The sequence below is a fragment of the Balaenoptera physalus genome (genome assembly GCF_965194825.1).
Source record: "Balaenoptera physalus genome assembly, chromosome: 7".
Lineage (NCBI taxonomy): Eukaryota > Metazoa > Chordata > Mammalia > Artiodactyla > Balaenopteridae > Balaenoptera > Balaenoptera physalus.
Window position 1 is genome coordinate 28966708 of NC_138886.1, and position 13590 is coordinate 28980297.

Here is a 13590-nt window from a genome sequence, read left to right on the forward strand (position 1 = left end):
ACGGGCCTAGTTGCTCCGCGGCATGTGGGATCTTCCCAGACCAGGGCTCGAACCCGTGTCCCCTGCATTGGCAGGCAGACTCTCAACCACTGCGCCACCAGTGAAGCCCCTTTGAATAGTTTTAATAGTTTTAAATGTCCGAACAACTGTTGTCGTAAACACGCACCAATATCCACCTGCTGATTCTTGGTATTTAATTTTTGTATTATAAACGGTTTTGATCGCTACGGATCTCAACTGGTAACTGTGTATCGATATACTGTAAAATTTTTACTGAGAATAATGTGTGTGTAGTTTTAACACCCTAACCCCCACACTTGAGTAACAGGCACCTAGGCCACCTATGCGAGAATTTAATCCTAAATTCTGTAATGCCAATCATGTCATGACCATCCCAGTTACTATACATACACAGTCTTTTGAGAAGGTGTGATTGGGGTACAGGGGAAGAGCAAAGAACTGGATGCTTTTATAGGTAAATACCAAAGTAAAGGCAAATAAACACATAGCAATACACAGGTTCTGTACCATGCCATTACATGCCTGTCCTTGTGTAAACCATCTCCCATTTGCCTACCTGAATCTTTTATCAACCTTTTTATCTGGAGTCTCAGTGTCCATTCACTGTAATTCTATGCATTGCACTGGGATGAAGATATTCTCCAGTTTTCAGCATTGGGTAGTGCAGCAAGATGTTTTGTTCAGACTAAGAATTGTATCAGAAAAAAAGTATATTCTACAAACATCAGAAGGCAGCATCCAACAGGGATTCAAATAAGACAGAGAAAAATGTCTCACTTTCCAAGGGACCAGGTTATTCCATAAGGCCATCACTTGCTCCCATATCAGAATGTGGCTTTAACCTGTGGCTTCATAACATCACTACCATATCCTTCATCTAGGGCCGAGGGAAGGCTCAAAGAAGGGGGAAGAAACTGCTACCCAGTCCAGATGCTATATCCCACAGGTAATGAATGCTGAAGTTCTCCAGCTATTGCTCTCTCTATGGATATTAGAATAGTAAAGGAGACTTTATATAGAATTCATAAATATATTCTTGGGAGAAAAGGGTCAAGAAAGAAAAAATACCAGCATTAAATTCCTAGGGTTGAGTAACATATAGTTCCTTTTCAAAAGGTGACACCTTTAGGTTTTTATGTTAACAAAAAGAAAAATAAGAAATTAAAAGATTATAGAAGGAAAAAAAAATTTTACAGGAAGGGTTTATTCAGATGCATGGAAATTACTTTGCTGACAAACATAAAGACATGGATGGTATTAAAGATTAAATTGCAGGACTATAGTGCCAAACAGTTGATAATTCTAACAAGAGTATCAAGCGATGGGCCCAAATGCCATTTCCTTGAGCTACTGATTGTTACATTTTCTTTCTGAGAAGGAGGTCATATTCAGAAAGAATTGTGAAATTATAGTAGCTAATTGGATTTATTACCACAATTAAATGCTTAAAGTAAGTTTTCAATCAGGTATAGGAACTATAATTGTTAAATTTGATTTGTAATGCTAATGTTGATTATGGGTATGGGGTCCTGATAATCTCAGCAACTGCAGAGGGATAGTGGCATCTACATGATGGTTGTTATTTTTCCATGAGTTCATGGTGAAAGCACAGAGTCCTAACCACTGGACAGCCAGAGAATTCCTGAGATGAGTTTCATCTGTACTTGCGTTCACCAAATATTTCTTGAGCATCTTAAGAGCTAGGTACTCTGGTTGGCATTGGAGAATCCAGTGATAAACATCTCATGTTCTAAAGATTTTTTTTAAAAATATTGAATTTATGTAAATAGTTTGTTGAACCTACAAGCTGGCATATATATGTATATGTCCTATTTAACTCTCATCCTGTTGATTTTGGCTCCATTTCCTGGCCTGTGAAAATAATTTGAAATCCTGATTTTGTCATCCACTATATTAGCTGCTGTGTCTTCTTCTTTCCTTTGCTCCCGTCAACTTATTTCATCTATAAAATTCATAGCTATTTCATTTATATTATCATTGAAGTAAGTGATAAACAGTTCAGCAGCATAGTTCTGTGATTTTTGTAGTCAAGCAGAATTTCTTCTCCTCAAATTATAATCAGTAAAATGTAGAGAAAATTTACCAAACTGCTTTTATCTTTAGTCTGATCATATGCAAAGTAGTAAAAATAATATTTATCTCTGGGGGCTTATGTGACAATTAAACTGATATCCTCTTACTGTATTCAAAGTTCCTGGCACATTAACTAATTAGTTAACTAACCACCAAACTATGACAAAGGGCCAGAGTCATCCTTTCTAGTTATTATTGACCTATTGTTCAAACATCTATTGAATATCAACTCTATTCCAAGTATTGTACCAAAGCCTACAGATCTCAGGAACATTAAGATGCAGTTTCAAGTTTCCAATTAATTATGAGAGACAGATAAATAAACAAAAAGCCAAATTAAAGCACTTGCATTATCAAGCAAGATATAGCATCAATCAATTTCATCCATATTTTTCTACATCATTTACAAATATGCTAGCAGCAAATGCTTTGTTATTTTCAAAACCTTGAGATCTAGCTTCATCATCTGAAGGTGAAGTTCAAATTTCATATGCTAAAGAGCAAGACCCTTTACAGTCAAATTTAAATCTTTCAGTTTTATTTTAATTTATCCTTCTGTGCCTTTCATAAACCCTGTTCTCCAACCAAACCGACTGCTCACCATTTCACATAAATGTTAAGCTCCCTCTTGCTGCCACAATTCTGCACATGCACATTTTTCTCTCCAAGTTTGCAGTTCTGTTGCTCTCTTTTCTTTGCCTGGCGAATTCATGTTTCAAGAATGCATTTAAAAATACCTACTTTCATAAAGCCTTTCTGATTTTCCTAGGCAGAGGGAACACTTGCCCCTTCTAGGTTCCCAAAACATATATATGCCTCTTCTATAATTAAGAAAAATATTAATCTTTATACTAACCTTTTCTTATGACAAAAGAGTATGACAGTATGTGAAATGTTCAATTTACTTAAACATTTTTATATTGTATAAATGTGTTTTGCTTTTTATAACTTTTTCTTTCAGACATATTTGCACATATAATTTTAAGATAAATGACAGAGGTTGAATTACTGAGTCAACATTGCATTATTTGTATCTATTTTCTGTCATATTGTTAATCTGACTGATATTCAAACACATTGAAGTGTCTGGAACTTTAAAGAAGCTACTCACTTGTGAATCAAAGGGTATTAATGCAATACAAATAATCACCACATTTCTTTCTATTTTAGTCTTAAGTTTGTTTTTTGATATATAAAGGATGTTCAATTTAAGACGATAACCATCTGTATGATATCTTCCCAGCAGCTGTTCCATCTTGCTCATTTTGAGAGTTTGATTTCTCTAAACCAAGAAAGGTTTTATGCAAGAAAGGTTTAATGATGCACAAATAATATACTTTACCCTCTAAAGCAAATAGATTGGAATTTACATCCTTAGATGATTGTCACATGTCAAAATTTGTATCTTGAATAAATGGTTAGAGATCCAAAGATGCTTCCATTACTCAAATAATTTTTGACTTTGCCTTCTTCTTTGGAACAGTCTTTGAAGACACACTAACAAAAGTCATTATTTTACATTTATCCTTCTTCTTTCCTACTAAAAAATTGATCACCAAACTGATAATTTGCATTGTTGACCAAGTCATATCCTAACTGCCCAAAAGTTAAACATACCTTCAAATCATGAATGCTAAAAAAAAGGTGTCTGAATCTGAAGTACTTATCAGGGGATTTTAATAATTTTTAAGCATCATTGAAACAAGTGTAATCTTCTCGAAGAACTACTTAAGGATGACAGAACTCATCTTTTTCATTTATTGTATGTGTACCAACAAAATCTCCTTTAATGTCTTGGTGCTATATATTTGTTGGCATTTCACAATTTTTAAAGAATTTCCACATACCTATTTTTCATTTGATTCTTTCATCAGCATTGTAATGTAGACAGGTAGTTTTTAAACATCCTTATTTTACTAATCATTCCATGACATTCAAAGATATTGTGTCCATTCTGATACCAAAAGGACAGTAGATGGTAAAACTGAAACTTTACTCAGGACTCTTGATTTCTATCTTTAGTCTATTTTTACTTCTCATACTGTCTCCAAGCTATTAGGATTCTTTATCATCTGAAAATGCCTCCAGAACTGTGAATTAATTAACCTGATATAGTAGGAGACTTTGTAAATTTCTGTACTTTATAATAAGTGTTCCCATGCCTATAGAGAAATATAATAGGTTTCATTTTCTAGTACTTTTATATATTTTTCCACCAGGCAGTACATTATCTATGATAATGAACTCATGTTTTATTGCATGTACCAACAACTCAGTAAACTTACTGTACTCTGGGGTTTTAAGCACCTTGAATAGTCTTCTGACTAATTAATTATTGAGCTAACTGCTGTAGTCCAAAAAAGACATAATATCTTTCCAAGTCTGATAATAAATTTTTTACCTACAGATAAATATAAAAGATTAAATAGCAAATCTCTTATTGTTTCATGATTCTTAAAACACTTTAGCCACTTAGAAGGCATTGTATCTACAAAATGAATTAGGACAATTGATTTATTAAGTTCCTTTCCATTTTTATGTATGTAACATATTGAATATCTCCAGATAAGGTACTCCAGGGAAACTGCTAGTTAGGATGCTCAGGAAAGTTTGAAGTCTCTAAGGCTGCTTTAGAAAGTTCCATGTTATGCTAGATGGTTTTCCAGAATTCTAAGATTATTATAAGATTCCCAGGAGCCTGTGAGGCAGATCAGAAGTCTAAGTAAAATCTGGATCCCTTCTGCTACTCTGTGTGTACTTTTGACTTTCAGAAACTTGACTTCAGTTCAAGTTAGCAAACACTTACTTCTTATCTACTATACACCAGACACTTGGTAAGGCTGGCAACATAACAGTGAATAACCCAAGGCCCGTGCCTTCAAGCATTTTATCATCTAATAAGAGAACTAGGCAGGTAAACAAACTGCATTTTATCATCTAATAAGAGAAATAGCCAGGTAAACAAACTAAGGCTGGTAAGTATGAGAGAAATATGTGCAAGACATAGATGGTAAGAAGAGAATGGCAAAACTATGGAAGAAACAGCTTCCACACTGAGCCCCACTTAACCTCGCTTCATCACCTGGGGCAGTCTGGGGCTGGAAATCATACTTATTCCACAGAGTGTTTCACTGAATTACAAAGCACCAGATATACATACCAGTATGCTGAGGTTTCCTTGGGACATAACATATCATTCTGATGTTTCAGATCCTGGAGAAAATTGGAGTACACCATCTAAAAATGTTGTTAAACCCCTGACCTTAGAACTGGATACCTGGACGTGTTTCCCTTTTGTTAACAAAATAATTTAAAGACAAACCATTAGAGTCTATCTTTGTATAATTTTATCAAATGTTTCCTTCGATGATTCAATAAGGTATGAAATAAGGTATAAGTCATTGACACAAAAATATATTAATCAGGGGCTAGTTGGGAATACAGATACCATGCTAAGTGTTTTGAGTTGAGAGAAGGCTTTAAAACAGGGAAGGAGAGGTTTGTGCAATATTTTTAGGTCTGTAGAAGCAGAGTTCAGGAAAGCTACCACTGAAAATATCAGCTTCTTGTAGCACACAAATGGAGGATTCTCAGGAAAATCCCTGGAAACCTAGGGAAGCTGCAGTCAGCTTGCAGGTGCCACCTGAGAATAATACTTTGTCCCTCCTCCTTTATCCTTCCAAGTCTTCCTCAAATGCTTTTCATTGACAGAATCTCACTGGGAACCATACCGGAAACAGGATTCCAAGAGAATAAGATCAGGTTTTCTCTTCTGTCTTGCAGTAGATGTTGCACAGGGCTTATGTTGAATGGATGACAGACCCTGTCACATGCCTGCCCAAATTACCCTAAACATACCGATAAATTGGATTACTAATTTTCTTTTTATTATTTATCATTGTTTCCAAATTCAAGCAGAATATATATGGAAAGAGAGGCAAGAATTACCATATAAATGGCAAGCTTAAGAGCTGTCATTTTAGTTTTGGGTGGAAAATGACAGTGCATAAAATGGTTCAAAGCACAAGCTAAAATGAGACTAGACTTAGGTTTCAGTTCCACCTTTACCATTTATTAACTTCAAAATTTTAAGCAAGATATTTAAACTTTTAAGATCTCAGTTTCCACATCCAAAAAAATGGGGATAATATCCTTCAAATTTCTTGGCAGATTAAAATAATGTATAAAGACTACTTAGCAGGGAGCCTTGCACTCAGTAAACGACAGAAGTTATTATTGTTATCATCATCATCATTATCTTATTTGTTGAGTAACGCATGAATTACTTGATACTCAACCTGGCATTTAGTCTGAAGATATGCTAAATTCAAAAGAAAATTGCAATCCTTAGGGGAGATTAATGAATAAGCTGAGGTTTATATTTTTCTGGAGAGTGGGAGTGTGGGGACACTAAGTAGAATATTAGCCAATCAAGGAGGGATGTGTGGCTGTGTGTGTGTGTGTGTGTGTGTGTGTGAGTATTTGAAAGGCTGTCATAAACAGCAAGAAAAACATGTTCAAGCTCACAGATGTGTGAGAATAAGATATTTTGGGGAAACTGAAAAGAGTTCAGTTTAGCTGAAGTTTAAAGTTTGATAATGGGCAGTGTATTAGTCATGGTTCTCCAGAGAAACAGAACCAGTGAGATTAAAATATATATATATATGTGTGTGTGTGTGTGTGTGTGTGTGTGTGTGTATATATATACACACACACATATATATACATATATATACACACATATATATACATATACATATATATACATATATATACATATATATACATATATATATATATATATATGTATATATATGATTTATTATAAGAAATTGGCTCACACAGTTATGGAGGCTGAGAAATCCCACAATCTGCCATCTGCAAGCTGGAGACCCAAGAGAGTTACTGGTGTAAATTCCAGTTCAAGCTTGAAGGCTTGAGAATCAGGAGAGCTGATGGTGAAAATTCCAGTACAAGTGCAGGAGAAGACCTCAGCTACAAAAAAGAGGCAGAAAGAATGAATTCTGCCTTACTCTTCCTTTTGTTCTATCCTGGCCTCCAGTGGATTGATGAAGCAAATCCACACTGGGGAGGGCAATCTGCTTTACTCAGTCCACTGATTCAAATGTTAATCTCATCCAGAAACACCCTCACAGACACACCCAGAATAATGTTTATCCAAACAATAGACACCCCATGGCCCATCACAGGCAGAGATTGGGGAGAGAAAGGGTGAAACAATACACATAATTTATCCATTGTGAATCAGGCTGAAGAGTCTGGATTTTATCTTAAAAGCAAATAGGAGCCAATGAAGAATTTTTTGGCAGGTTAATGACATATCAGACATGGTTGAAGCAAGATCAGTCTGCTTACCATGTGAAGAATGAATTATAGGGGGAGAGACTTGAATTAGAGAAAAAAGAATAGGGATAATTAGGCGGTGGTTGTGGGCATGGAGAGGAGAGAACTAGGCTTGGCCTGACGTGTGCACTAATGTCAAGATAGAGTTGTCTAGTAGATACATGGATACTACAGCTCAGAAGACATATCTAGACTGGAGATTTATAATTGGAAATCATCTGGTTGTAGGATGGTCATGGGAGTGAATAAGTACTTTCTGGAAAATATGGAGAATAAGAAAAGAAATGAGCCATAGATGGAACATAAGGAAGAGGGGAAACAGGTGAAGACAGGGGTTGGAAGAAGGAGAATGGCAGAATGTAAGCCTGGTTTTAAAGAATAAAAGCTTAGGGCACACTGCAGTGGGGGTGGGGTGGTGGGCAGCCTTAGGGCACAGTACCATAACGGGTCCCAGTTACCAACGCAGAGAGGAACAAAAACCATAACTCAGAGATTCTGAATGATTGGACTTATACAAGTCTCAAAACTTTGTCACTTCCTTATTTTTGTTGTTTGATTTTCCCAATCCATTTTACCACTGTGATCATCAACGAAGCCATAGAATGAACATGCCTCTGTAGTTATTTTGAGATCAGTAAGTAAGAAGATGTGACGAGAGACAGCATTTCCCCTGCAGGCAGTCTTAGTGAGAATAGGAGCCCAGAGGATAGAGTAGGAAAGGTTAACTGAAATGAAAAGAGACAACCCAGCTGAGTTCATGCTCTATAGGAGAAAGAACATTGACATTGAGCCCAGCTAGCACTTTCCTAAGAGACTGGTTTTAAGGATATGAGAAAGATTTAAGAAATCCTATAGATTTCCTTCTAGTTATTATGGTAAGAAAGGAGGTAGGTGAGTGGAAACAAACTTTAGCTATGGAAACAGAGGAGGCATTTGGCAGGAACGTCCCTGGTGTCACGGTTTTTAGAAACCTCATGGTAATGAAGTAGGCACAATTGGGTGAGGGACCTCTAAGCCTTTATGTTCTGATTTATCTATCCCTAGTGGGAGAACAGAGGCTTCTGGGAATTGAGTTGAAGAAGTAAAGATTCAGGTAACTGCTGGGCAGACATTTATTACTGAAACCACTTTCCTTCCTATTTTATGTATATCTCTCATCAAATAGGAAACCATATCACTACTGACTGTGGAAACCAGCTTTCAGTTTAACTTGATAACCTTGGCCCAGAATCAACTCACATTGACTTCAGTTTAGAGATTAGAGGCTGTTGCAATATCTATGATTTCCCTTCAAAACCACTTAAAGTATTAGACTGCACATTTTCATGTGGTACTCTTAGTCTAGAATAAGATTTTTTTCACTTCACAGTGCCAAAGATATTTTACTGACACTCCAACATGATTGTTTCCTCTGTGTTTTGCAGTTACTTCACTGAAATTGTTTGCTAATTTGTGTAGTGTTATTTTTCACCAAGTGAATTCTTAGGATGAGTGAAATTATTTGGTTTATGTCTGTTTGAATACTTGATAAAACACTGTGGTTTGACGAACATGCTTCTCCTCTATGATTTTGGCTAGCAGGTAAAACATTTCTCTCTTCTAATGGGAAAGCAACTTCTTCCCAACAGTTCAATTTTGTTTAGTTTTGTTTTACAAATTATAACCTCTCATTTTAACTCAGTGCATTTGGGTAGAGCATTGGACTCTTTCTACTTCTCCAGGACCTCATAACTGGATTGCATGATTATTTGCTAGCCTTATAGAGAACAGTCTTATTCACTGGGAATGGCACTTGCTTGATTCTCAAAGATTCAGTAGCAACCTGGATTCCTATTTCTACAATGTGGTCCCTGTTCTTCAGTTCCAGAATTAGAAATGTTGCCCCATCTCTGCACTATGCTTGGACTTCTCTCCAACGGCTCTCTCTCCCTGGGTCCCACACTGACTGTCCCTCCTTCTCCTTGTCCCCCTCATCATCGTCCTTCCCCCCCACCCCCCAGTTTGCTTTTATGCTAAAGTTCCATGATGACTTATTTTCACAGACGATCTTCTCAGCACTTTCCAAAAGCATAACTGGGTAGAAGCAGGCTGATTTTTATGAGTCTGGATGAATGAATTTAGGAGTGGGTGTTTCCACTAAATCAATATATATTATCTATATTAATAGGAATATATACCAAAATATATAATGTATAGTATTTCCAGATAAGCAATAAGGATTAGAAGGCTTATATACATCCTACCAGCAATAATAACTACTATCAAATATTGAGAACATGAAAGAGTCCACTCTAGATTGAGTTCTAATTTTAAAAAGTGGAGAGAGGGAAATTCTAGGCACAAAAATAGTATCCCTTTCTGCTGATTGAAGGCCTGCGTGGAAGAGAAATCGTACTTGTTCTGGGAGAAAACAGAGAACCCAGTTACAACCTCGAGAGAGCACAGTTACAACCAATGGGTGGAAGTCAGTAAGAAGAAAGATTATAAACCCATATGCCTAAGAACTTCCTGATAATTTGAAGGGTATAAAAATTTGAACTTGTGAAATAATGGTCTTCTTCATCACTAGAAAGTTTAAGTAGAGGCTGCCAGTTAGGAATGTTGTAGACAATACTTCTTTATTAGATAGTTGTTGGGTTGGACAAACAAAAAAATACGCTTTGGGTTCCAATTTCTATGGTTTAAAGAGAGTCAGTGAAGTATAATGGAAAAGAGTACTAGATTTTGAGTCAGAAAAGCTGTCATCAATTCCTAGCTCTGTTATTAATTAGGAATGTGACTTTGAGCAAGTAACAAGTAACGTAAGCTACCTCAGTCTCATTTCTTTCATCTGTAAATGGTGGTGATAATAATGTCAACCCATGGGAAAATGAGGGTAAAATCAGAGAATAAGTGAAGCACCTAGGACATAGTAGGTACTGAATGGATCTTCCCATTAATCCATAGGTGTTGATTCTGGGGCAGTTTTTACCCAAGCAGCAATATAAACTAGGAGAAGAGATAGAAATATGGGAGACATGGATTTGCAGGATACAATTGGCAGTAAGCAGTGCTCTGCACTACCACGTGGTTTTTCTTTTTCTAATCCTGTCTGTGCCAGGATAAAATTGTCAAAATCATAACAAGCAGATTCCTGGTATCTCAGTTCATATGTCAGTTACTAAATTAACCAATAGACAATAGAAATGCATCAGGCATGCAGTTCACATAGATTTGTTGAGTGCCTACTAGGAGCCAGACACTGAATCCCATCCCTAATAAATTTAGAAAAAAAATAACTATAGCCCTGAGGTAGCATGAAAAATAATGAATTAAGATTTTAAAGTCTACCTCAAATTTTGGCTGCTCTTCTCTAAATTTAAAATTAATCTTACTCTTGCTTTCAACATCTTCCTGGTGAAGATTATTGCAGCAAGGGAGCATCATGCCTAATTACTTGAAAAATTGTCTCTTTGTAGGAGGTACATTAATATGTATTATACCACTGCTGTCCTTAAAGTGAAAATAAAAGTGTTACCTGGTTTTCTTCTTTTTATCTGACTGAATTTTTACATATCTTTTTTTCCCTTAAATTTACATGAATGCTTGAGGGAGAATTTTAGCATAACAAGTTCACATGTCCTCAGCAAATTTGTTAGGAAATATTCTAAAAAAGAAAATCTTCAGTTTTTTTTTTTTTTTTAAACACGGGGAAGACACATCACACACAATTATTTTTAAATCCTTTTAAATTGAAGACGGTATCGGTTGGGGCCCAGTCAGGAAACAGATACCACAGATTAATTTGAATAGGAAATTTCATTTAAAGAATTATTAGCAAAATAATAGGGGATTAACTACTATGTGTTAAAGATAATTCTTAAAAAATACAGGAAAAGCAGATACTGGGAGTAGACAGTACACTTAGGGCTGATGCAGAATACTCAAGGGAGGAAAAAATTTAGAAGAGGCCACCGCCACCCTCAAGACTGAGATCTAGATCTCACTGGAGGAGTGATGCTGGCTGTAGCCTTCTGGATGGTTGAGAGGTAAGTGGAGGTGCCACAAACTGAGACTGGCAAACAGGAAATTGCCCACTGGAGTGCCCACAAAACATTCCAGGAGGCTGCCTTCTGGGGTGCTGCTGAAACATTCAGGCAAGCAGACTGGCTGGGAAACCAGTTGCAGCGCCAGTGGAACTTGCTGGGAATCCCACTGTGAAGTTTGCACTGAATTTCCTGGGAAACTGCTGGTGGAATTTTCTGAAAAGGATGCCTGCTGGAATTGCATTGAACTCCCTAGAAATCCAGCTCGGGTGCTGACAGACTCTGGTGTATCAGTGAAACTCCCTGGGAAGTAAACACCACTGGGTGCCCTGCATGCTGACCAGCACTGCAGCAGCAAGAAAAGAGGAGAACAGTGGGGTCAGAAGGAGAAGCTCCTTCCTCTGTAGTGTCCCTCCAGCTCTGCTGACAAAGGTTAACATCATGCCAGCTGGCAAGAGAAATGTTTACAGGGTCTGACTCTGGTATCACAAAGCAGGGCAGTAAAGGATGGATTTGTTGCTGAGAGGCAAAACATCGAAAATTGGCACAAAGGTCATTAAAAACTTTTATCCTCTGGAAATCTGGGTTGGTTGCAGTGAATTTTGAAAATTAACAGAAGTCTGAAGACTGAGAAGTAGAATAAACTTAGAGCTAAAGTAAGAATATAGAGTACAGGTAATACTGTGTACACTAAAGGATTAACCTTCCAAAAGAGAAGTTTTGCCTTTGCTCCCAGCTCCTGGGAGGGAACCTCTAGGCCTTTGCAATGTTCTACCTGATAAGTGCCTTTGCTTATGTGGTGACCCTGGACCACACTGGACAGTCTATGCTAATGATGTGATCTGTCGTGGAGGCCTTAGGTCAAGCAGTATCAGCTTGACATCTGGAGGTGCTGGAGGCTAAAGGTCAGCCAAGCAAGCAGTTAGCCATGTCTATGGATTCCCCCCAGGAAAACTTCTAGACATCAAGAATTGGGTGAGCCTCTGTGGTTGGCAATACCCTGTTCTTGTTGTCACACATCACTGATGGAAGAAATAAGCTCTGTCTACAGAACTCCACTGCAACATGAGAAGTGGAAGCTCTGCACCTGATTTTTCCTGGCCCCTATTCTATGTACCTTTTCCCATTGCCGATTTTGACCTGTATCCTTTTGTTGTAATAAACCATAACCATGAGTATAACAGCTCAAGTTCAGCAGGAGGGGGGGCTCACTGACCTTCTAAACTCTCATATTTATTAGCTATTTATTGCTACATAACAAACCACCACAAAACTTAGCAGTTTGAAACAACGTATATTTATTATCTCACAGTTTCTGCGGGTCAGGAATCTGGGCAAGGCTTAACTGAGTCCCTTGCTTCAGAGTCTTTCACAAGACTGTAAAAAAGTACAAGTTGAGGCCATGGTCTCAATTGAAGGCTCAAATGTTTCCAAGCTCATTCACATGATTCTTGACAGGATTAACTGTCTCAAGCGTTGTTGGACTGAAGGACTCATTTCCTTACCGACTATTGGCTGGAATCTACCCTTAGTTCCTTGCCCCATGGCCTCCCCTAGAGCAGCTCAAAACATGGCATCTTGCTTTATCAGAGCAAGCACAGGAGAAGAGCCAGAGAGAGACTACCAGCAAGATAAAAGTCATAGTGTTTTATGGTCTGATTTTGGAATTGACATCCCATACTTTTGCCATACTCTGTTTGTTAGAAGCAAGTGACTAGGTCCGGCTCATACACAAGGGGCAGGATTCCATGAGAGTATGAGACAAAGGTCACTGGGAGCCATTTCAAAAGCTGCCTACCACAAACAAACTATCTTATAAGGACTGAACAAAATAATGGTTGTGAAAATATTTAATTTAGAATGTGTTTTTGCAATGATTAGTGTTATTAGTCCACAAGGTATAGTTTTTGCTCTGATCTTTAATTTGAATTCCTGTTCTAGTAAGTTAACTTGTTCTCCCAACTTGTTTTATAATTGGAAGTTGATTTGGCTGAGGCCAATATCACTCTGGGGATTAGAGCCCTGCCGAATCCCTGAATATCAAGCACTAAGGTTGATGTAATTATTTCTAGTGTCAGGCATTGCA